The following is a 23,078-nucleotide window of genomic DNA, read 5'->3' as shown; positions in this document are numbered from 1 at the left end:
CCTGTTCACACGCTTTTCCGGTGCCGGCAGGCTCACATAAAAGCTTCTACGGCCAAATAAAAGATGCCTTCCCTGAGAGTTTCAACCGTAGAGCGTCAAAAGCTTCAATCCTAAAGAAACAGCTCTGCTTACTCTCCATTGATGCCGAAAAGGCATTTGATCGGGGGCACTGGGGTTTCCTATGCTCTGCCCTTGAACAAATTGGCTTAGGTCCCAGTTTTCTGGGTAAAGTGATGGCCCTATATTCTGACCTCATGGCCCAGAGGCCTCTTATCTGAACCATTTTCCATTAAAAATGGAACTCGACAAGGCTGTTCACTTTCCAAGATGCTATATGCAATTGTAATGGAACACCTAGCTATAGTTTTTCAAAATAACCCAGACATACGTGGCATCACCATTTTGGTCGGGAACAATACAAAAAGTGCTCTATGCTGACGATCTCCTTATGTATATTTCACAGCCTCTAACTTCTTTTCCGGTCATTCTGAAAGCATTTGCACGCTTTGTCCATCTCAGCAATTTTAAAGTCAACATGAACAAGACCGAAACTTTGAACATATCTCTCCCGGCAGAGGAGGTCGAAGAGCTAGCCAGTCACTTCCCCTTCAAGTGGAGATCCTTCTTCTTGAAGTACTTAGGTGTCCACATCTCGGCGGATTTGTCTCAGTTGTTTCAATTAAATTACACCCCATTGTTGCAGAAAATAACCTGAGAACTGAACACCTACTCCAGAAAACACTTATCCTGGTTTGGGCGAAGCAATGTTCTTAAGATGGACATAGCACCCAGATTCCTCTACCTCTTCCAGAAGCTCCCTATTAAAGTTCTGGCCTAGTTTTTCAAGCAAACACAAGCAGTTTTCTGCAGATTCGTATGGGGACTTGGGGGAGGGAGTATAGGCTGAGCTACCACGCTATCTCGCCATAAGTAACGTGGAGGGGTGGGACTCTAAGCCCCGGGCTCTAAGCTCTACTACTTCGCAGCTATACTCCCTAGACTGGTGGAGGTAGAGAAGGCCATGATCAGACCTAATATTCAGGCCCTGCCTTGGCTGTCTCATGAGGACAGACCCCCCTCTACATGTCTGGGATGTGTTTGTGTCAAATAAGTCTCTCAATACACAAAGGAGCTTTGGCTGCTCTATTTCATAATCCTGCATTCCCTCCCAGACAACAAACAAATATATTCCTGTGCTAGAAAGCATCAGATAATGTAAGGATGATAGAGATGGCTCCAAATGGGGTTCTGCACTCACTGCCAACACTTCAGGCTAGTTACCCAGACAAGAAACTTTCATGGTTCGAAGCCAGGCAGCTATCAGCCTTTCTCAAATCCCAAAGGGTACACTTTCAGCTGAGAAGACGCCTCTACGGCAGTTGAAAATTTGTTTTTACAGGAATCCCTCCCCCATGGCATTTTGAGTATACACAGTATCTTACTGTGTAATACCACTTCAGAAGCCCCCTCTTTTGTCCTCGGTTGGGAAAGAGAGTTGGCCGTTCTGATACCAGGACCTAATTGGGACAGGGCATATTTGTTCTCACACAAACTGCCCGTGGCCTGTGCTGCCCAGGAAGAGAATTATAAGATTCTTTCTAGAGGGTATAGGTTTTCAGTTCTATCCACCATATATATCCATCAGTCTGAGACCAGTGCTGGCGATGTAACGCTGCGGTGAGGATGATGCTTCACATTTAGTGGGAATGCTGAAGCCCTTCTGGAATGATACATTTTCCATGTATGAAAAGGTAACACATGCAGTGGTCATTCAATCACCACAGCTGGCACTGCTCTCCAAAACTTTTGGGAGTTTGTCAGTGATAAAAAAGGGCCTCTTGTGTCACTTTCTTACAGCAACGAGACACATGATTCTTAGGCACTAGCGGAGTACTCACCCCCATACAATAGTTGAATTTGTCCAGGAATTGTGTTACCTAAGACCCAATTTTTTTGTGTCAGATGTTTGTTATGCTGACTGAAAGTCAGCAATAATGAAAAGTGAATGAATAGTAAAATGATTTTTTTGCATTTACAAAGGGACAATTATCGCTCATTTTGGTACGTTTGAATGAATTTGGAGCGATAATCTCTAGATTATCTAGTCTCTAAATTCATGTAGGTTCAGAGGCCTGGTGCCCCCCTCCCTATTTCAGCAATGCTATAACATCTGAAAAATCTGGGGCAGGGATAGTGGGGCACCACGATCGACTATAAGAATCCAAAATATCACCAATGATATCTGAAATCTCAAAAACAATTACCGAATAATGTTTGATATATTCAAATAGTGACACTATTGCGGGTTTTAATTCTTTTCATCCTACCAACGTGTTTTGCCTTACAAATCACAAGGGATCATCAGGGATCTGTGAGGGCACGTGTATATATTGCTATATGTTTTCTTTTTATATCTTTATACCTGCGTGCAAATTTTATGCAATGTTTTGTGACAAAAAAACTTAAATATTCAAATACGTAATATAATATGCATTCTTAAAAAATCATATCAGATATGACAAAGAGCTTTTGCAAGGCGAAGAAGACTGTCTTGGGAAAGTACAAAAAGGAACAAGTTACAACGGCGATTAGCTTGGCAGTTTAAGGAACTTGCAACATCTTCTCTGAAGAAAAAAAAAAGAGAAGTGTCTGCTGCAACTAGGGAACATGTGATTGATACAGCTGCCTGTCTAATTAATTTTTGCTATGGACAGTATTATGGACATATATGATGATGCTATATATCTGGATCAATGAGATGCTATATGCTTGGTGTTGCAACAGGAGGGGATAAAACCCTGTGTAAGCCAGTAAAGTCATTCGCCATTACTCCCGTAAAGGGAAGCATACCAGACCTGTGTGTGGTGTTTTTCCTTACCGTCGACCACGGGATCTTAGGGTGGGATTTGATTGATGCTGTACTGATTTATTACCCCATCAGATCAAAGATTATAGAGTTCACCAAAGAGAAATGTTAATAATTAAACAGTATCCAGGATCAATTATATCATTCCTACAAAAGTTATATACACAATGTTACAAACCGCATATATCAAAGCTCCATCACTCCATATTAATAAGATATCGTTCTTTACGTATCTACTCACTATACATATACAAGATCTGAGATAACTGTACATAAGCTGCACGAGAAATCTCCCTCGTGATATATCACCCTACCAAAATTACAAAATGAAATGCCTCCTAATATATTACATGGCATGTACAGGTGGAATGCCTCACTACTGATCTCTAGTGTGGCATAGACAACAGATAAATAGCGCTCAAACAACTATGGATACAGGTTTACTATAGGGATGTGCAGGTGAAATGCCTCACTGCTGATCTCAAGTAAGCCATAAACAGCAGGAAGATAGTGCTTAAGCAGTCATGGATATAAGTTCACAACATTTAACAAGAGACCACATGTATTCAAAAGCTCATGATAACCTCAAAGCATCTGAATAATGCAGTGAAACAGATATGACAAAGTGTGGCCAAACATGGATAACTCACATCCTTTTTTAGTTAAATCCACTGAGAAGATATCAGGAGCCCAAAACGGCAGCGCTTCTCCACTGATCACACAGTATTACTTCCTTATTGCAGCTCCTAGTAATCTACATGTAAAACCCACTAAGCCCTCTGCTATCTTCCCCTCCCAGCGTTATTTGCCACACCTTTAGGCCTCCTTCCCACGAACGGATTTACGCCGCGTAAATCCGCGGCAAAAATCTGTTGCGTTGCCCCCTGCTATTAGGTTCTATTGAACCTAATAGCACAATGCCCACGATGCGTAATTCCACCGTGGAATTACGCACCGTGAAATCTCCCGTTCTCACCCGCAGCATGTTCTATTTGCCGCGGGTGTACGCGCTGACGGCTTCCATTGCAGTCAATGGAAGCCATCCGTTCACGCTATCTCCCGCTGCAACCAGCGGAAGATAGCGTGAAAAAACGCTTCCCCGCCTACCGCTGCGCGTCATATGACGCGGCCGGCGCGTCACGTGACACGGCCGGCCGCGTGACGCGGTGGGCGTGTCACATGACGCGACGGCGGTGGGCGGGGAAGCGTCTTCACGCTATCTTCCGCTGGTAAGTATGGGGTCTCTGAGGGGCGCCGTGACGGGCTTCACCGCGGAATATTACGCGGCGGAGCCCGTCACGCTCGTGGGAAGGAGGCCTTAGAGTGCAAAGTAAATACAAATATTTGTCTAGCACACCTGATGAAATTAGTAAATGAAACCCTTCCTGACCTACAGGAAGTTAATCATCTTCCTTAAGGAGAGCACCTAGGTGGTGTGTGAGGAGACTTATAAGGCCATGCAAGCACCTCTGGGAAATATATGTAAATAAGGAGGATGGAATAATACCTCTAAATTGGACGACAGGATTCGTGCAAATCAATGTCAGACCCTTTATACAGGTCTATGCAACAATGATTGGGAATTGAAAATATTTTCCAGGGGAGCATATATGGCTTTATAAGTCTCCTCACTCACCTCCTAGGTGCTCTCCTTAAGGAGAGATTATACCCTTCATGAGCCACATCATAAACCTCTCACCAGCCAAGTCAGAAACCAACTGCACATTGATACGGGGCAAAAACCCTGAAACAGCTGTCTGTGTATGGATTCTGGCTCGGTTTTCAATTCCCAATCATTGTTCAAAAGACTGACATTAATTTGCAGGAATGTTGCCATCCAATAGGTAGTGCTGCAGAGGTATTGTTCAATCTTCCTCATTTGCATATAACTTCCTGTAGATATGCATGAATTTAAAAGTGGTGGATACAAATGTCAAACATTATTGCATGCGTGTGGGTTAAATAAAGATAATGGAGAAGACTAAAGGCCCATTTATCTATTTGAATAAAAAGTATTAAAGGGGTTGTCCCGCGAAACAAAGTGGGGGTATACACTTCTGTATGGCCATATTAATGCACTTTGTAATGTACATTGTGCATTAATTATGAGCCATACAGAAGTTATTCACTTACCTGTTCCGTTGCTGGCGTCCCCGTCTCCATGGTGCCGTCTAATTTTCAGCGTCTAATCACCCGATTAGACGCGCTTACGCAGTCCGGTCTTCTTCTTTTCTGAATGGGGCCGCTCGTGCCGGAGAGCGGCTCCTTGTAGCTCCGCCCCGTCACGTGTGCCGATTCCAGCCAATCAGGAGGCTGGAATCGGCAATGGACCGCACAGAAGACCTGCGGTCCACCGAGGGTGAAGATCCCGGCGGCCATCTTCGCAAGGTAAGTAAGAAGTCACCGGAGCGCGGGGATTCAGGTAAGCACTATCCGTTTGTTTTTTTTTAACCCCTGCATCGGGTTTGTCTTGCGCCGAACGGGGGGCTATTGAAAAAAAAAAACCTGTTTCGGCACGGGACAACCCCTTTAAGGGCCATTAACGCTTTATCATCTTCATTTACATGTAAAAGGGCCTCCAGGAGCTGTTTGCAGACTCCAGCATGTGATTAATCACACGCCCAGCTGTGCACACAGCTGCATTGTTCTGCTCAAGGCTGACAGCTGATAAATTTATTTGTTTTACCTCTCAACAGCTGAACAATGGATTTATTCTGCCGTCTTTTGATGGCACTGCATTAGAAGCCCAGCATGAGTCTTCCATGCCAGGAAGAGCGGGTGCTCAGCCATCGGTTGACAAGCTGGCACCTGCTCTAATAGCCTCCGGGTCTGCCAGCTAAGGTGGCCTATCAGGTTCAACCGGTGGCTGAGCTTCATAGGCTTTTTAAATACACTACTATACTGAAGTATAGTAGTGTATTAAAGGAATGATAACATATGAAGATAATCAAGTCCCTTAGGAGGGCAAAAATAAAAAGTAAAAAAAAAAAAAGTATTAACAGAAAACAATAAAAATATGTCAACCACACCTTTTCCCCATTTACAAGAATTTACAGAGGCAGTATTAGTCCAACTAACTAATCTCGAGAAATTTACTACATGGACCCCTCAAACTAATAATCATAAAATATAACTTATTACAAATAGCTAAAAAAGGAAGAACAAACACACATATACTGGATAGATAGAAGAAATTAAAGAACTAGACTGAATCAATGCCACTCTAATTAGCAGATAAAGACCAAGCACGCTGAATGAAAAAGGTCTATCCAGCTGTTGCATAACATTGGTCTTTAAGGTAACTCGTTAGTCTGAAATGTGTCGCGATTTGTTACGCAGGTGTCATTCTGGTGAGAAAACCATGACATGTGCGAACACTAAGCATATTACGTAACGACATTATTGTAGTGATGTACACACTGTTAATGATGCATATTTTGAGTTTTCTTTTGTAGATGGTATCAGGGTGAGGATTGATGACTCAGAACCAGATATGCAGAGGTCACACAACAAGATGTCCTAAACGCAGAAGCTCTGCCTCCGCATGTCTCAGGGCAAGAAGCGGAACTGGAGGCCCTCACTGAGGCGTGTGGAGTGGTAGAAGGTAAGACGGCAACTCTTTACACTGACTCCTGGAATGTATTTGGCATAGCTCATGATTATGGCCCAATATGGAAGGCCAGACAGCTTGTTATCTCAGTAGGACAGCCAATTAAGAATGGTGCAGCGGTGCAGAGTCTCATGGAAACCCTACTACTACTACATGGCAATGGAGAATTCACACCGATTTCTACAATGGAGAAGCGAGAGATGACACCCTCGCCAACAGCACAGCAAAGGCAGCGGCCCTCAAGCCGTAGAAGAAAGAAGAATAGATACTGACAGCATGAGTCAGTGGCAAAGACTTTGGACTTTGATAAAGACTTTGGACTTTGATAAAGACTTTGGACTTTGATATGTCAAGGACTTTACAGTTACAAGTCAACGAGGAAGGAAAGCAAATGGGCTAACAGACGGGAGCAACAGAACAGGACGGCGTATGGCGAACAATCAACAGAACTTGCCTACAGAGGTCCCTGTCCCCCATGATGGCCCAACTGGTACACAGAATCAAAAGCAGCAATGACGTCGACACTGAACAAGAATGGGTGACACCTAGGTTCTCTGTAGCTGCTGCATCATTTGTCCAGTTAACATGAATTTTGCCATATGCGAGTCAGGACAGAAGTAAGGTGGCCATATAACACTTGCCTGGACCACTCTACCCATTTCAGAGATTGCCAATTTGACCACATTCAGCTCACACCTGTTGGGGAGTATGAATATGTGCTTGTTGTTGCTCGAGTCTTTTTCAGGTTGGAGGCCCACCCTGATACTAAGGTAAATGAGCAGATAACCACACAGAAGCTCATGAATGAGGTAATCTGCAGATACAGGGTACCGGAAGTGAATGAGGTAAACGAAGGTACACACTTCATAGGTAAAATAATGTGACATCATGTCTGGAAAGTAATTGGACAGGGGAGTGTGCCTTAATAAAGCCCTTATGCTCCTCCACATCCTGTCAGACAGCATTGAAGATAATGAGGTTACCCCCATAGTTACTCTATCCTGATCCAACTCTGCTGTGTTCTGTAGTTATCCTGTCATGTTGGTCTACCCTTGTTTTCTGCATAGGTACGACGGCTCCTTCCAGTCTTGTCACTAGGTAGTGTAGGGTCAGGGTAGGCCGCCTGGACGTGTTCACCATCAGGACTATCTCCAGGAGGGACATTGGTGTGGGTGAAGATCAGGGAGTCCCACGCCGTGCGTACCTGTGCATACTACTAGTATTGTAACAGCACACTAGAGTGAGAAGAGAGGCTCCTGGTGATAGTTTTGACCTACACGTGTACGTTGACGTCATAAGACAGCCAAGGGAGGTACCTGACGAGTTTTTAAAAATTTTCCTGATCATTATGGTAAATAAAATGTTGACCAGATTAATTATGTTTATTATAATTAGAAGCGATTTATAAGTTATACTAGAGATGCCTTATAGGGACTAGTCGACCAATAGGACCTACCTCGACTATGACTTTTCAAAATAGAATGGCACTAGGTACGATTTTAGCCAAAAAAGGGAGTGTCTGTAAGATGATAGGGTTGACTTGTACCTACATTCCAGACAACACGTGACCCGCAGGTAAAGACGCAGTTGCCATTAAGAAGCTGACCGCACTAACTAAAAAGAGCTAACCTTAGTCTGTTTCCTCAGTTAGGCACATACCTAACAGCAGAATAGGAAAAATAAGTTTTAAAACATTGTGTATTTAGAACACTGTGATAGGTTTTCGCTAAGATTTTGCTTTATTTTATCTGCAGTGCACTCTGCTCATGCCACGCAACATGCCGGTGTTACAACGCCCCTGGTCCTGTTACCTTGCCGCGTCTGGAAAAGGGAAGTGGAAATAATCACCTTGTAGTTTTTTCCTTCCAGACTGATAGATACGATCATGCACTTACTAATGAGACAGGGGTTCAGTCATATTGATCAGTAATTAGATAGTTCTGATTTTGCACTCTTGTCGATGAATCAAGGTAGCGTCTACACAAGTTATGCAGTGTTTACATGAAATAGTAAAAGCCGCACCTCTCCTAACCTAATGTCTCGAGATCCCAGGTGATAGCCTAGACCTCCACATGTACCAAAGACCCGATTGCCATGAACCCACAACCTTTGAATTAGAACCCACACCTAGGTATCAGAGGGGCATTTGCAGCCTAGGCGACAGTTGTGAAAGACCGCCACTCTACTGAGTTTTCAAAACGTTCTACACAAGAGTTTATCCTGATAAGGAAGTTATTAATTATATTTGTCACCTTTATAGTCATCCTAATTTCTGTTTGTTGTTGCATACAGTGTATTCCGACCCTGATGACTACCTGGTCCACCTGTCTCACTATGATGTCTAACAAAAAGCCCACTGTCAGCGCAAACGTCGTCATCATGGATCCAGAATATGATGCTGTCGAACCATCCTATACCCCCATGGCAGTGGTAGCCCCAGTCGTCTACAACACAATGCGAGTCTAGGGACAGCGGTGGAGGATTGGGGTGGGACGGAGTAGGGTGAGTTTAGTGAAACAGATAGTTCCATAATCAGGATCCCAATCAGTCCTGATTGAAATACTTAATGCCAGAGAGGTACTGCTAAGAATATTAGATCAAAAAATACCTCCGGCATTACATAGCACTAGGAGAGGCCACACGTTCATATCTTTCATAAATCGAGAAGTCTTGGTGGAAAACATACAACGCCATTAAAATAGCGGACACCTTCCAAGCTTATTACAAGGAGCTCTAGCAATTTAACGATCAATTACAACATGGCACCAGATGCTCTGCGTGCATGTTTCCAATCTTTCATGCAAGAAGCCACCCCCACACACCCCAATTCCTAGGGAAACTTGTGTTCTCTTGGAAAGAGGTATAGCTAAGAAAGAGATAGAGAAAGTCATTAAAGGGTCACCAGCGGGTAAGTCTCCTGTCCCTGACGGATTTATGTCTTGGTTTTTCAAATTATTTTGGGAGCTGCTTTCTCCCTTCCTAACATCTTTCTTTAATCAATTGTCCCTTACTTCTCCATTCCCGTGTCAGTTATTAATGGCCCATATTGGAATTATCCCCAAGCCAGGAAAGGACACACTAATATGTGGAAATTATCGTCTTACCTCAATAATTAATGTTGAAGTCAAACTCTTTTCCAAAATTATGTCAAACAGGTTAGGTCCTCTTCTGCCTTCGATCATCCACAATGATCAAGCGGGTTCCATCCCGAGCAGAGAGGCCAAAGAGAACACAAATATAACCCTTCGGGCTTATTCACACGAGCATATATCGGTCGTCGTTTTCACGGCTGGCCGATATACGCTACCATCTGATGCATTGTATCACAATGCATCAGATCACACAGACATTTTTCCATGGCATAAGTGCCCAGTCAAAATGGAGCTGGGCGCTTTTGCACTGGGAAGGAAAAATAGTCCTGGAATTATCTTTCTGCCCGGAATATATGTTGGCCGCTGCATAGACTCCTATGGGAACCAATGACAGCGGCCAGAGAAGGAAGGTGAGAGGGAGTTACTGCTAAACTCCTTCACCTTCGGCTGTTTGCAATGGGAGGAGGAGGCCAAGCTGTGCCCCCTCCCATTGCTGGCGGCGGACAAGGGGTGGGAGCTTAGCTCCGCCCCTTCCCATTACAAACAGCCAGAGGGGAGGAGAGAAGAGGTAAGCTGGCGAGGGGCAGGGAAGGGGGAGAAAGCTTAGCAGGACTAAGCCGTTTCTCCCTGCCCAACAGCATTGCGGCCTTGGTGTATATGCGCCGGGCCTGGTCCATCTGAACGGGCCCACAAACATTAGATTTGTGCACCTGTTCACACGCTTTTCCGGTGCCGGCAGGCTCACATAAAAGCTTCTACGGCCAAATAAAAGATGCCTTCCCTGAGAGTTTCAACCGTAGAGCGTCAAAAGCTTCAATCCTAAAGAAACAGCTCTGCTTACTCTCCATTGATGCCGAAAAGGCATTTGATCGGGGGCACTGGGGTTTCCCATGCTCTGCCCTTGAACAAATTGGCTTAGGTCCCAGTTTTCTGGGTAAAGTGATGGCCCTATATTCTGACCTCATGGCCCAGAGGCCTCTTATCTGAACCATTTTCCATTAAAAATGGAACTCGACAAGGCTGTTCACTTTCCAAGATGCTATATGCAATTGTAATGGAACACCTAGCTATAGTTTTTCAAAATAACCCAGACATACGTGGCATCACCATTTTGGTCGGGAACAATACAAAAAGTGCTCTATGCTGACGATCTCCTTATGTATATTTCACAGCCTCTAACTTCTTTTCCGGTCATTCTGAAAGCATTTGCACGCTTTGTCCATCTCAGCAATTTTAAAGTCAACATGAACAAGACCGAAACTTTGAACATATCTCTCCCGGCAGAGGAGGTCGAAGAGCTAGCCAGTCACTTCCCCTTCAAGTGGAGATCCTTCTTCTTGAAGTACTTAGGTGTCCACATCTCGGCGGATTTGTCTCAGTTGTTTCAATTAAATTACACCCCATTGTTGCAGAAAATAACCTGAGAACTGAACACCTACTCCAGAAAACACTTATCCTGGTTTGGGCGAAGCAATGTTCTTAAGATGGACATAGCACCCAGATTCCTCTACCTCTTCCAGAAGCTCCCTATTAAAGTTCTGGCCTAGTTTTTCAAGCAAACACAAGCAGTTTTCTGCAGATTCGTATGGGGACTTGGGGGAGGGAGTATAGGCTGAGCTACCACGCTATCTCGCCATAAGTAACGTGGAGGGGTGGGACTCTAAGCCCCGGGCTCTAAGCTCTACTACTTCGCAGCTATACTCCCTAGACTGGTGGAGGTAGAGAAGGCCATGATCAGACCTAATATTCAGGCCCTGCCTTGGCTGTCTCATGAGGACAGACCCCCCTCTACATGTCTGGGATGTGTTTGTGTCAAATAAGTCTCTCAATACACAAAGGAGCTTTGGCTGCTCTATTTCATAATCCTGCATTCCCTCCCAGACAACAAACAAATATATTCCTGTGCTAGAAAGCATCAGATAATGTAAGGATGATAGAGATGGCTCCAAATGGGGTTCTGCACTCACTGCCAACACTTCAGGCTAGTTACCCAGACAAGAAACTTTCATGGTTCGAAGCCAGGCAGCTATCAGCCTTTCTCAAATCCCAAAGGGTACACTTTCAGCTGAGAAGACGCCTCTACGGCAGTTGAAAATTTGTTTTTACAGGAATCCCTCCCCCATGGCATTTTGAGTATACACAGTATCTTACTGTGTAATACCACTTCAGAAGCCCCCTCTTTTGTCCTCGGTTGGGAAAGAGAGTTGGCCGTTCTGATACCAGGACCTAATTGGGACAGGGCATATTTGTTCTCACACAAACTGCCCGTGGCCTGTGCTGCCCAGGAAGAGAATTATAAGATTCTTTCTAGAGGGTATAGGTTTTCAGTTCTATCCACCATATATATCCATCAGTCTGAGACCAGTGCTGGCGATGTAACGCTGCGGTGAGGATGATGCTTCACATTTAGTGGGAATGCTGAAGCCCTTCTGGAATGATACATTTTCCATGTATGAAAAGGTAACACATGCAGTGGTCATTCAATCACCACAGCTGGCACTGCTCTCCAAAACTTTTGGGAGTTTGTCAGTGATAAAAAAGGGCCTCTTGTGTCACTTTCTTACAGCAACGAGACACATGATTCTTAGGCACTAGCGGAGTACTCACCCCCATACAATAGTTGAATTTGTCCAGGAATTGTGTTACCTAAGACCCAATTTTTTTGTGTCAGATGTTTGTTATGCTGACTGAAAGTCAGCAATAATGAAAAGTGAATGAATAGTAAAATGATTTTTTTGCATTTACAAAGGGACAATTATCGCTCATTTTGGTACGTTTGAATGAATTTGGAGCGATAATCTCTAGATTATCTAGTCTCTAAATTCATGTAGGTTCAGAGGCCTGGTGCCCCCCTCCCTATTTCAGCAATGCTATAACATCTGAAAAATCTGGGGCAGGGATAGTGGGGCACCACGATCGACTATAAGAATCCAAAATATCACCAATGATATCTGAAATCTCAAAAACAATTACCGAATAATGTTTGATATATTCAAATAGTGACACTATTGCGGGTTTTAATTCTTTTCATCCTACCAACGTGTTTTGCCTTACAAATCACAAGGGATCATCAGGGATCTGTGAGGGCACGTGTATATATTGCTATATGTTTTCTTTTTATATCTTTATACCTGCGTGCAAATTTTATGCAATGTTTTGTGACAAAAAAACTTAAATATTCAAATACGTAATATAATATGCATTCTTAAAAAATCATATCAGATATGACAAAGAGCTTTTGCAAGGCGAAGAAGACTGTCTTGGGAAAGTACAAAAAGGAACAAGTTACAACGGCGATTAGCTTGGCAGTTTAAGGAACTTGCAACATCTTCTCTGAAGAAAAAAAAAAGAGAAGTGTCTGCTGCAACTAGGGAACATGTGATTGATACAGCTGCCTGTCTAATTAATTTTTGCTATGGACAGTATTATGGACATATATGATGATGCTATATATCTGGATCAATGAGATGCTATATGCTTGGTGTTGCAACAGGAGGGGATAAAACCCTGTGTAAGCCAGTAAAGTCATTCGCCATTACTCCCGTAAAGGGAAGCATACCAGACCTGTGTGTGGTGTTTTTCCTTACCGTCGACCACGGGATCTTAGGGTGGGATTTGATTGATGCTGTACTGATTTATTACCCCATCAGATCAAAGATTATAGAGTTCACCAAAGAGAAATGTTAATAATTAAACAGTATCCAGGATCAATTATATCATTCCTACAAAAGTTATATACACAATGTTACAAACCGCATATATCAAAGCTCCATCACTCCATATTAATAAGATATCGTTCTTTACGTATCTACTCACTATACATATACAAGATCTGAGATAACTGTACATAAGCTGCACGAGAAATCTCCCTCGTGATATATCACCCTACCAAAATTACAAAATGAAATGCCTCCTAATATATTACATGGCATGTACAGGTGGAATGCCTCACTACTGATCTCTAGTGTGGCATAGACAACAGATAAATAGTGCTCAAACAACTATGGATACAGGTTTACTATAGGGATGTGCAGGTGAAATGCCTCACTGCTGATCTCAAGTAAGCCATAAACAGCAGGAAGATAGTGCTTAAGCAGTCATGGATATAAGTTCACAACATTTAACAAGAGACCACATGTATTCAAAAGCTCATGATAACCTCAAAGCATCTGAATAATGCAGTGAAACAGATATGACAAAGTGTGGCCAAACATGGATAACTCACATCCTTTTTTAGTTAAATCCACTGAGAAGATATCAGGAGCCCAAAACGGCAGCGCTTCTCCACTGATCACACAGTATTACTTCCTTATTGCAGCTCCTAGTAATCTACATGTAAAACCCACTAAGCCCTCTGCTATCTTCCCCTCCCAGCGTTATTTGCCACACCTTTAGGCCTCCTTCCCACGAACGGATTTACGCCGCGTAAATCCGCGGCAAAAATCTGTTGCGTTGCCCCCTGCTATTAGGTTCTATTGAACCTAATAGCACAATGCCCACGATGCGTAATTCCACCGTGGAATTACGCACCGTGAAATCTCCCGTTCTCACCCGCAGCATGTTCTATTTGCTGCGGGTGTACGCGCTGACGGCTTCCATTGCAGTCAATGGAAGCCGTCCGTTTACGCTATCTCCCGCTGCAACCAGCGGAAGATAGCGTGAAAAAACGCTTCCCCCGCCTACCGCTGCGCGTCATATGACGCGGCCGGCGCGTCACGTGACACGGCCGGCCGCGTGACGCGGTGGGCGTGTCACATGACGCGACGGCGGTGGGCGGGGAAGCGTCTTCACGCTATCTTCCGCTGGTAAGTATGGGGTCTCTGAGGGGCGCCGTGACGGGCTTCACCGCGGAATATTACGCGGCGGAGCCCGTCACGCTCGTGGGAAGGAGGCCTTAGAGTGCAAAGTAAATACAAATATTTGTCTAGCACACCTGATGAAATTAGTAAATGAAACCCTTCCTGACCTACAGGAAGTTAATCATCTTCCTTAAGGAGAGCACCTAGGTGGTGTGTGAGGAGACTTATAAGGCCATGCAAGCACCTCTGGGAAATATATGTAAATAAGGAGGATGGAATAATACCTCTAAATTGGACGACAGGATTCGTGCAAATCAATGTCAGACCCTTTATACAGGTCTATGCAACAATGATTGGGAATTGAAAATATTTTCCAGGGGAGCATATATGGCTTTATAAGTCTCCTCACTCACCTCCTAGGTGCTCTCCTTAAGGAGAGATTATACCCTTCATGAGCCACATCATAAACCTCTCACCAGCCAAGTCAGAAACCAACTGCACATTGATACGGGGCAAAAACCCTGAAACAGCTGTCTGTGTATGGATTCTGGCTCGGTTTTCAATTCCCAATCATTGTTCAAAAGACTGACATTAATTTGCAGGAATGTTGCCATCCAATAGGTAGTGCTGCAGAGGTATTGTTCAATCTTCCTCATTTGCATATAACTTCCTGTAGATATGCATGAATTTAAAAGTGGTGGATACAAATGTCAAACATTATTGCATGCGTGTGGGTTAAATAAAGATAATGGAGAAGACTAAAGGCCCATTTATCTATTTGAATAAAAAGTATTAAAGGGGTTGTCCCGCGAAACAAAGTGGGGGTATACACTTCTGTATGGCCATATTAATGCACTTTGTAATGTACATTGTGCATTAATTATGAGCCATACAGAAGTTATTCACTTACCTGTTCCGTTGCTGGCGTCCCCGTCTCCATGGTGCCGTCTAATTTTCAGCGTCTAATCACCCGATTAGACGCGCTTACGCAGTCCGGTCTTCTTCTTTTCTGAATGGGGCCGCTCGTGCCGGAGAGCGGCTCCTTGTAGCTCCGCCCCGTCACGTGTGCCGATTCCAGCCAATCAGGAGGCTGGAATCGGCAATGGACCGCACAGAAGACCTGCGGTCCACCGAGGGTGAAGATCCCGGCGGCCATCTTCGCAAGGTAAGTAAGAAGTCACCGGAGCGCGGGGATTCAGGTAAGCACTATCCGTTTGTTTTTTTTTAACCCCTGCATCGGGTTTGTCTTGCGCCGAACGGGGGGCTATTGAAAAAAAAAAACCTGTTTCGGCACGGGACAACCCCTTTAAGGGCCATTAACGCTTTATCATCTTCATTTACATGTAAAAGGGCCTCCAGGAGCTGTTTGCAGACTCCAGCATGTGATTAATCACACGCCCAGCTGTGCACACAGCTGCATTGTTCTGCTCAAGGCTGACAGCTGATAAATTTATTTGTTTTACCTCTCAACAGCTGAACAATGGATTTATTCTGCCGTCTTTTGATGGCACTGCATTAGAAGCCCAGCATGAGTCTTCCATGCCAGGAAGAGCGGGTGCTCAGCCATCGGTTGACAAGCTGGCACCTGCTCTAATAGCCTCCGGGTCTGCCAGCTAAGGTGGCCTATCAGGTTCAACCGGTGGCTGAGCTTCATAGGCTTTTTAAATACACTACTATACTGAAGTATAGTAGTGTATTAAAGGAATGATAACATATGAAGATAATCAAGTCCCTTAGGAGGGCAAAAATAAAAAGTAAAAAAAAAAAAAGTATTAACAGAAAACAATAAAAATATGTCAACCACACCTTTTCCCCATTTACAAGAATTTACAGAGGCAGTATTAGTCCAACTAACTAATCTCGAGAAATTTACTACATGGACCCCTCAAACTAATAATCATAAAATATAACTTATTACAAATAGCTAAAAAAGGAAGAACAAACACACATATACTGGATAGATAGAAGAAATTAAAGAACTAGACTGAATCAATGCCACTCTAATTAGCAGATAAAGACCAAGCACGCTGAATGAAAAAGGTCTATCCAGCTGTTGCATAACATTGGTCTTTAAGGTAACTCGTTAGTCTGAAATGTGTCGCGATTTGTTACGCAGGTGTCATTCTGGTGAGAAAACCATGACATGTGCGAACACTAAGCATATTACGTAACGACATTATTGTAGTGATGTACACACTGTTAATGATGCATATTTTGAGTTTTCTTTTGTAGATGGTATCAGGGTGAGGATTGATGACTCAGAACCAGATATGCAGAGGTCACACAACAAGATGTCCTAAACGCAGAAGCTCTGCCTCCGCATGTCTCAGGGCAAGAAGCGGAACTGGAGGCCCTCACTGAGGCGTGTGGAGTGGTAGAAGGTAAGACGGCAACTCTTTACACTGACTCCTGGAATGTATTTGGCATAGCTCATGATTATGGCCCAATATGGAAGGCCAGACAGCTTGTTATCTCAGTAGGACAGCCAATTAAGAATGGTGCAGCGGTGCAGAGTCTCATGGAAACCCTACTACTACTACATGGCAATGGAGAATTCACACCGATTTCTACAATGGAGAAGCGAGAGATGACACCCTCGCCAACAGCACAGCAAAGGCAGCGGCCCTCAAGCCGTAGAAGAAAGAAGAATAGATACTGACAGCATGAGTCAGTGGCAAAGACTTTGGACTTTGATAAAGACTTTGGACTTTGATAAAGACTTTGGACTTTGATATGTCAAGGACTTTACAGTTACAAGTCAACGAGGAAGGAAAGCAAATGGGCTAACAGACGGGAGCAACAGAACAGGACGGCGTATGGCGAACAATCAACAGAACTTGCCTACAGAGGTCCCTGTCCCCCATGATGGCCCAACTGGTACACAGAATCAAAAGCAGCAATGACGTCGACACTGAACAAGAATGGGTGACACCTAGGTTCTCTGTAGCTGCTGCATCATTTGTCCAGTTAACATGAATTTTGCCATATGCGAGTCAGGACAGAAGTAAGGTGGCCATATAACACTTGCCTGGACCACTCTACCCATTTCAGAGATTGCCAATTTGACCACATTCAGCTCACACCTGTTGGGGAGTATGAATATGTGCTTGTTGTTGCTCAAGTCTTTTTCAGGTTGGAGGCCCACCCTGATACTAAGGTAAATGAGCAGATAACCACACAGAAGCTCATGAATGAGGTAATCTGCAGATACAGGGTACCGGAAGTGAATGAGGTAAACGAAGGTACACACTTCATAGGTAAAATAATGTGACATCATGTCTGGAAAGTAATTGGACAGGGGAGTGTGCCTTAATAAAGCCCTTATGCTCCTCCACATCCTGTCAGACAGCATTGAAGATAATGAGGTTACCCCCATAGTTACTCTATCCTGATCCAACTCTGCTGTGTTCTGTAGTTATCCTGTCATGTTGGTCTACCCTTGTTTTCTGCATAGGTACGACGGCTCCTTCCAGTCTTGTCACTAGGTAGTGTAGGGTCAGGGTAGGCCGCCTGGACGTGTTCACCATCAGGACTATCTCCAGGAGGGACATTGGTGTGGGTGAAGATCAGGGAGTCCCACGCCGTGCGTACCTGTGCATACTACTAGTATTGTAACAGCACACTAGAGTGAGAAGAGAGGCTCCTGGTGATAGTTTTGACCTACACGTGTACGTTGACGTCATAAGACAGCCAAGGGAGGTACCTGACGAGTTTTTAAAAATTTTCCTGATCATTATGGTAAATAAAATGTTGACCAGATTAATTATGTTTATTATAATTAGAAGCGATTTATAAGTTATACTAGAGATGCCTTATAGGGACTAGTCGACCAATAGGACCTACCTCGACTATGACTTTTCAAAATAGAATGGCACTAGGTACGATTTTAGCCAAAAAAGGGAGTGTCTGTAAGATGATAGGGTTGACTTGTACCTACATTCCAGACAACACGTGACCCGCAGGTAAAGACGCAGTTGCCATTAAGAAGCTGACCGCACTAACTAAAAAGAGCTAACCTTAGTCTGTTTCCTCAGTTAGGCACATACCTAACAGCAGAATAGGAAAAATAAGTTTTAAAACATTGTGTATTTAGAACACTGTGATAGGTTTTCGCTAAGATTTTGCTTTATTTTATCTGCAGTGCACTCTGCTCATGCCACGCAACATGCCGGTGTTACAACGCCCCTGGTCCTGTTACCTTGCCGCGTCTGGAAAAGGGAAGTGGAAATAATCACCTTGTAGTTTTTTCCTTCCAGACTGATAGATACGATCATGCACTTACTAATGAGACAGGGGTTCAGTCATATTGATCAGTAATTAGATAGTTCTGATTTTGCACTCTTGTCGATGAATCAAGGTAGCGTCTACACAAGTTATGCAGTGTTTACATGAAATAGTAAAAGCCGCACCTCTCCTAACCTAATGTCTCGAGATCCCAGGTGATAGCCTAGACCTCCACATGTACCAAAGACCCGATTGCCATGAACCCACAACCTTTGAATTAGAACCCACACCTAGGTATCAGAGGGGCATTTGCAGCCTAGGCGACAGTTGTGAAAGACCGCCACTCTACTGAGTTTTCAAAACGTTCTACACAAGAGTTTATCCTGATAAGGAAGTTATTAATTATATTTGTCACCTTTATAGTCATCCTAATTTCTGTTTGTTGTTGCATACAGTGTATTCCGACCCTGATGACTACCTGGTCCACCTGTCTCACTATGATGTCTAACAAAAAGCCCACTGTCAGCGCAAACGTCGTCATCATGGATCCAGAATATGATGCTGTCGAACCATCCTATACCCCCATGGCAGTGGTAGCCCCAGTCGTCTACAACACAATGCGAGTCTAGGGACAGCGGTGGAGGATTGGGGTGGGACGGAGTAGGGTGAGTTTAGTGAAACAGATAGTTCCATAATCAGGATCCCAATCAGTCCTGATTGAAATACTTAATGCCAGAGAGGTACTGCTAAGAATATTAGATCAAAAAATACCTCCGGCATTACATAGCACTAGGAGAGGCCACACGTTCATATCTTTCATAAATCGAGAAGTCTTGGTGGAAAACATACAACGCCATTAAAATAGCGGACACCTTCCAAGCTTATTACAAGGAGCTCTAGCAATTTAACGATCAATTACAACATGGCACCAGATGCTCTGCGTGCATGTTTCCAATCTTTCATGCAAGAAGCCACCCCCACACACCCCAATTCCTAGGGAAACTTGTGTTCTCTTGGAAAGAGGTATAGCTAAGAAAGAGATAGAGAAAGTCATTAAAGGGTCACCAGCGGGTAAGTCTCCTGTCCCTGACGGATTTATGTCTTGGTTTTTCAAATTATTTTGGGAGCTGCTTTCTCCCTTCCTAACATCTTTCTTTAATCAATTGTCCCTTACTTCTCCATTCCCGTGTCAGTTATTAATGGCCCATATTGGAATTATCCCCAAGCCAGGAAAGGACACACTAATATGTGGAAATTATCGTCTTACCTCAATAATTAATGTTGAAGTCAAACTCTTTTCCAAAATTATGTCAAACAGGTTAGGTCCTCTTCTGCCTTCGATCATCCACAATGATCAAGCGGGTTCCATCCCGAGCAGAGAGGCCAAAGAGAACACAAATATAACCCTTCGGGCTTATTCACACGAGCATATATCGGTCGTCGTTTTCACGGCTGGCCGATATACGCTACCATCTGATGCATTGTATCACAATGCATCAGATCACACAGACATTTTTCCATGGCATAAGTGCCCAGTCAAAATGGAGCTGGGCGCTTTTGCACTGGGAAGGAAAAATAGTCCTGGAATTATCTTTCTGCCCGGAATATATGTTGGCCGCTGCATAGACTCCTATGGGAACCAATGACAGCGGCCAGAGAAGGAAGGTGAGAGGGAGTTACTGCTAAACTCCTTCACCTTCGGCTGTTTGCAATGGGAGGAGGAGGCCAAGCTGTGCCCCCTCCCATTGCTGGCGGCGGACAAGGGGTGGGAGCTTAGCTCCGCCCCTTCCCATTACAAACAGCCAGAGGGGAGGAGAGAAGAGGTAAGCTGGCGAGGGGCAGGGAAGGGGGAGAAAGCTTAGCAGGACTAAGCCGTTTCTCCCTGCCCAACAGCATTGCGGCCTTGGTGTATATGCGCCGGGCCTGGTCCATCTGAACGGGCCCACAAACATTAGATTTGTGCACCTGTTCACACGCTTTTCCGGTGCCGGCAGGCTCACATAAAAGCTTCTACGGCCAAATAAAAGATGCCTTCCCTGAGAGTTTCAACCGTAGAGCGTCAAAAGCTTCAATCCTAAAGAAACAGCTCTGCTTACTCTCCATTGATGCCGAAAAGGCATTTGATCGGGGGCACTGGGGTTTCCTATGCTCTGCCCTTGAACAAATTGGCTTAGGTCCCAGTTTTCTGGGTAAAGTGATGGCCCTATATTCTGACCTCATGGCCCAGAGGCCTCTTATCTGAACCATTTTCCATTAAAAATGGAACTCGACAAGGCTGTTCACTTTCCAAGATGCTATATGCAATTGTAATGGAACACCTAGCTATAGTTTTTCAAAATAACCCAGACATACGTGGCATCACCATTTTGGTCGGGAACAATACAAAAAGTGCTCTATGCTGACGATCTCCTTATGTATATTTCACAGCCTCTAACTTCTTTTCCGGTCATTCTGAAAGCATTTGCACGCTTTGTCCATCTCAGCAATTTTAAAGTCAACATGAACAAGACCGAAACTTTGAACATATCTCTCCCGGCAGAGGAGGTCGAAGAGCTAGCCAGTCACTTCCCCTTCAAGTGGAGATCCTTCTTCTTGAAGTACTTAGGTGTCCACATCTCGGCGGATTTGTCTCAGTTGTTTCAATTAAATTACACCCCATTGTTGCAGAAAATAACCTGAGAACTGAACACCTACTCCAGAAAACACTTATCCTGGTTTGGGCGAAGCAATGTTCTTAAGATGGACATAGCACCCAGATTCCTCTACCTCTTCCAGAAGCTCCCTATTAAAGTTCTGGCCTAGTTTTTCAAGCAAACACAAGCAGTTTTCTGCAGATTCGTATGGGGACTTGGGGGAGGGAGTATAGGCTGAGCTACCACGCTATCTCGCCATAAGTAACGTGGAGGGGTGGGACTCTAAGCCCCGGGCTCTAAGCTCTACTACTTCGCAGCTATACTCCCTAGACTGGTGGAGGTAGAGAAGGCCATGATCAGACCTAATATTCAGGCCCTGCCTTGGCTGTCTCATGAGGACAGACCCCCCTCTACATGTCTGGGATGTGTTTGTGTCAAATAAGTCTCTCAATACACAAAGGAGCTTTGGCTGCTCTATTTCATAATCCTGCATTCCCTCCCAGACAACAAACAAATATATTCCTGTGCTAGAAAGCATCAGATAATGTAAGGATGATAGAGATGGCTCCAAATGGGGTTCTGCACTCACTGCCAACACTTCAGGCTAGTTACCCAGACAAGAAACTTTCATGGTTCGAAGCCAGGCAGCTATCAGCCTTTCTCAAATCCCAAAGGGTACACTTTCAGCTGAGAAGACGCCTCTACGGCAGTTGAAAATTTGTTTTTACAGGAATCCCTCCCCCATGGCATTTTGAGTATACACAGTATCTTACTGTGTAATACCACTTCAGAAGCCCCCTCTTTTGTCCTCGGTTGGGAAAGAGAGTTGGCCGTTCTGATACCAGGACCTAATTGGGACAGGGCATATTTGTTCTCACACAAACTGCCCGTGGCCTGTGCTGCCCAGGAAGAGAATTATAAGATTCTTTCTAGAGGGTATAGGTTTTCAGTTCTATCCACCATATATATCCATCAGTCTGAGACCAGTGCTGGCGATGTAACGCTGCGGTGAGGATGATGCTTCACATTTAGTGGGAATGCTGAAGCCCTTCTGGAATGATACATTTTCCATGTATGAAAAGGTAACACATGCAGTGGTCATTCAATCACCACAGCTGGCACTGCTCTCCAAAACTTTTGGGAGTTTGTCAGTGATAAAAAAGGGCCTCTTGTGTCACTTTCTTACAGCAACGAGACACATGATTCTTAGGCACTAGCGGAGTACTCACCCCCATACAATAGTTGAATTTGTCCAGGAATTGTGTTACCTAAGACCCAATTTTTTTGTGTCAGATGTTTGTTATGCTGACTGAAAGTCAGCAATAATGAAAAGTGAATGAATAGTAAAATGATTTTTTTGCATTTACAAAGGGACAATTATCGCTCATTTTGGTACGTTTGAATGAATTTGGAGCGATAATCTCTAGATTATCTAGTCTCTAAATTCATGTAGGTTCAGAGGCCTGGTGCCCCCCTCCCTATTTCAGCAATGCTATAACATCTGAAAAATCTGGGGCAGGGATAGTGGGGCACCACGATCGACTATAAGAATCCAAAATATCACCAATGATATCTGAAATCTCAAAAACAATTTCCGAATAATGTTTGATATATTCAAATAGTGACACTATTGCGGGTTTTAATTCTTTTCATCCTACCAACGTGTTTTGCCTTACAAATCACAAGGGATCATCAGGGATCTGTGAGGGCACGTGTATATATTGCTATATGTTTTCTTTTTATATCTTTATACCTGCGTGCAAATTTTATGCAATGTTTTGTGACAAAAAAACTTAAATATTCAAATACGTAATATAATATGCATTCTTAAAAAATCATATCAGATATGACAAA

At 44.0% G+C, this 23,078-nt stretch overlaps 1 protein-coding gene across 2 annotated transcripts in view; it reads right to left on the bottom strand.

Annotated features, from left to right (window-relative positions):
* Nucleotides 1-3,622, bottom strand: part of LOC136572667 (caspase-3-like) — a 96,138-nt gene extending 92,516 nt beyond the window's left edge. Inside the window, exon 1 of one of the 2 annotated variants that reach the window (XM_066573471.1) lies at nucleotides 3,517-3,622. The gene's annotated coding sequence lies outside the window, so the exon portion shown is untranslated. The remainder of the gene's footprint in view (nucleotides 1-3,516) is intronic. The other variant, XM_066573472.1, reaches the window with a different exon arrangement.
* Nucleotides 3,623-23,078: the final 19,456 nt, after the last annotated feature.

Source organism: Eleutherodactylus coqui, chromosome 7 (genome assembly GCF_035609145.1).
Source record: "Eleutherodactylus coqui strain aEleCoq1 chromosome 7, aEleCoq1.hap1, whole genome shotgun sequence".
Taxonomy (NCBI): domain Eukaryota; kingdom Metazoa; phylum Chordata; class Amphibia; order Anura; family Eleutherodactylidae; genus Eleutherodactylus; species Eleutherodactylus coqui.
Note: the sequence above shows the minus strand (reverse complement) of the source record. Positions and strands in the feature narration are given on the sequence as shown.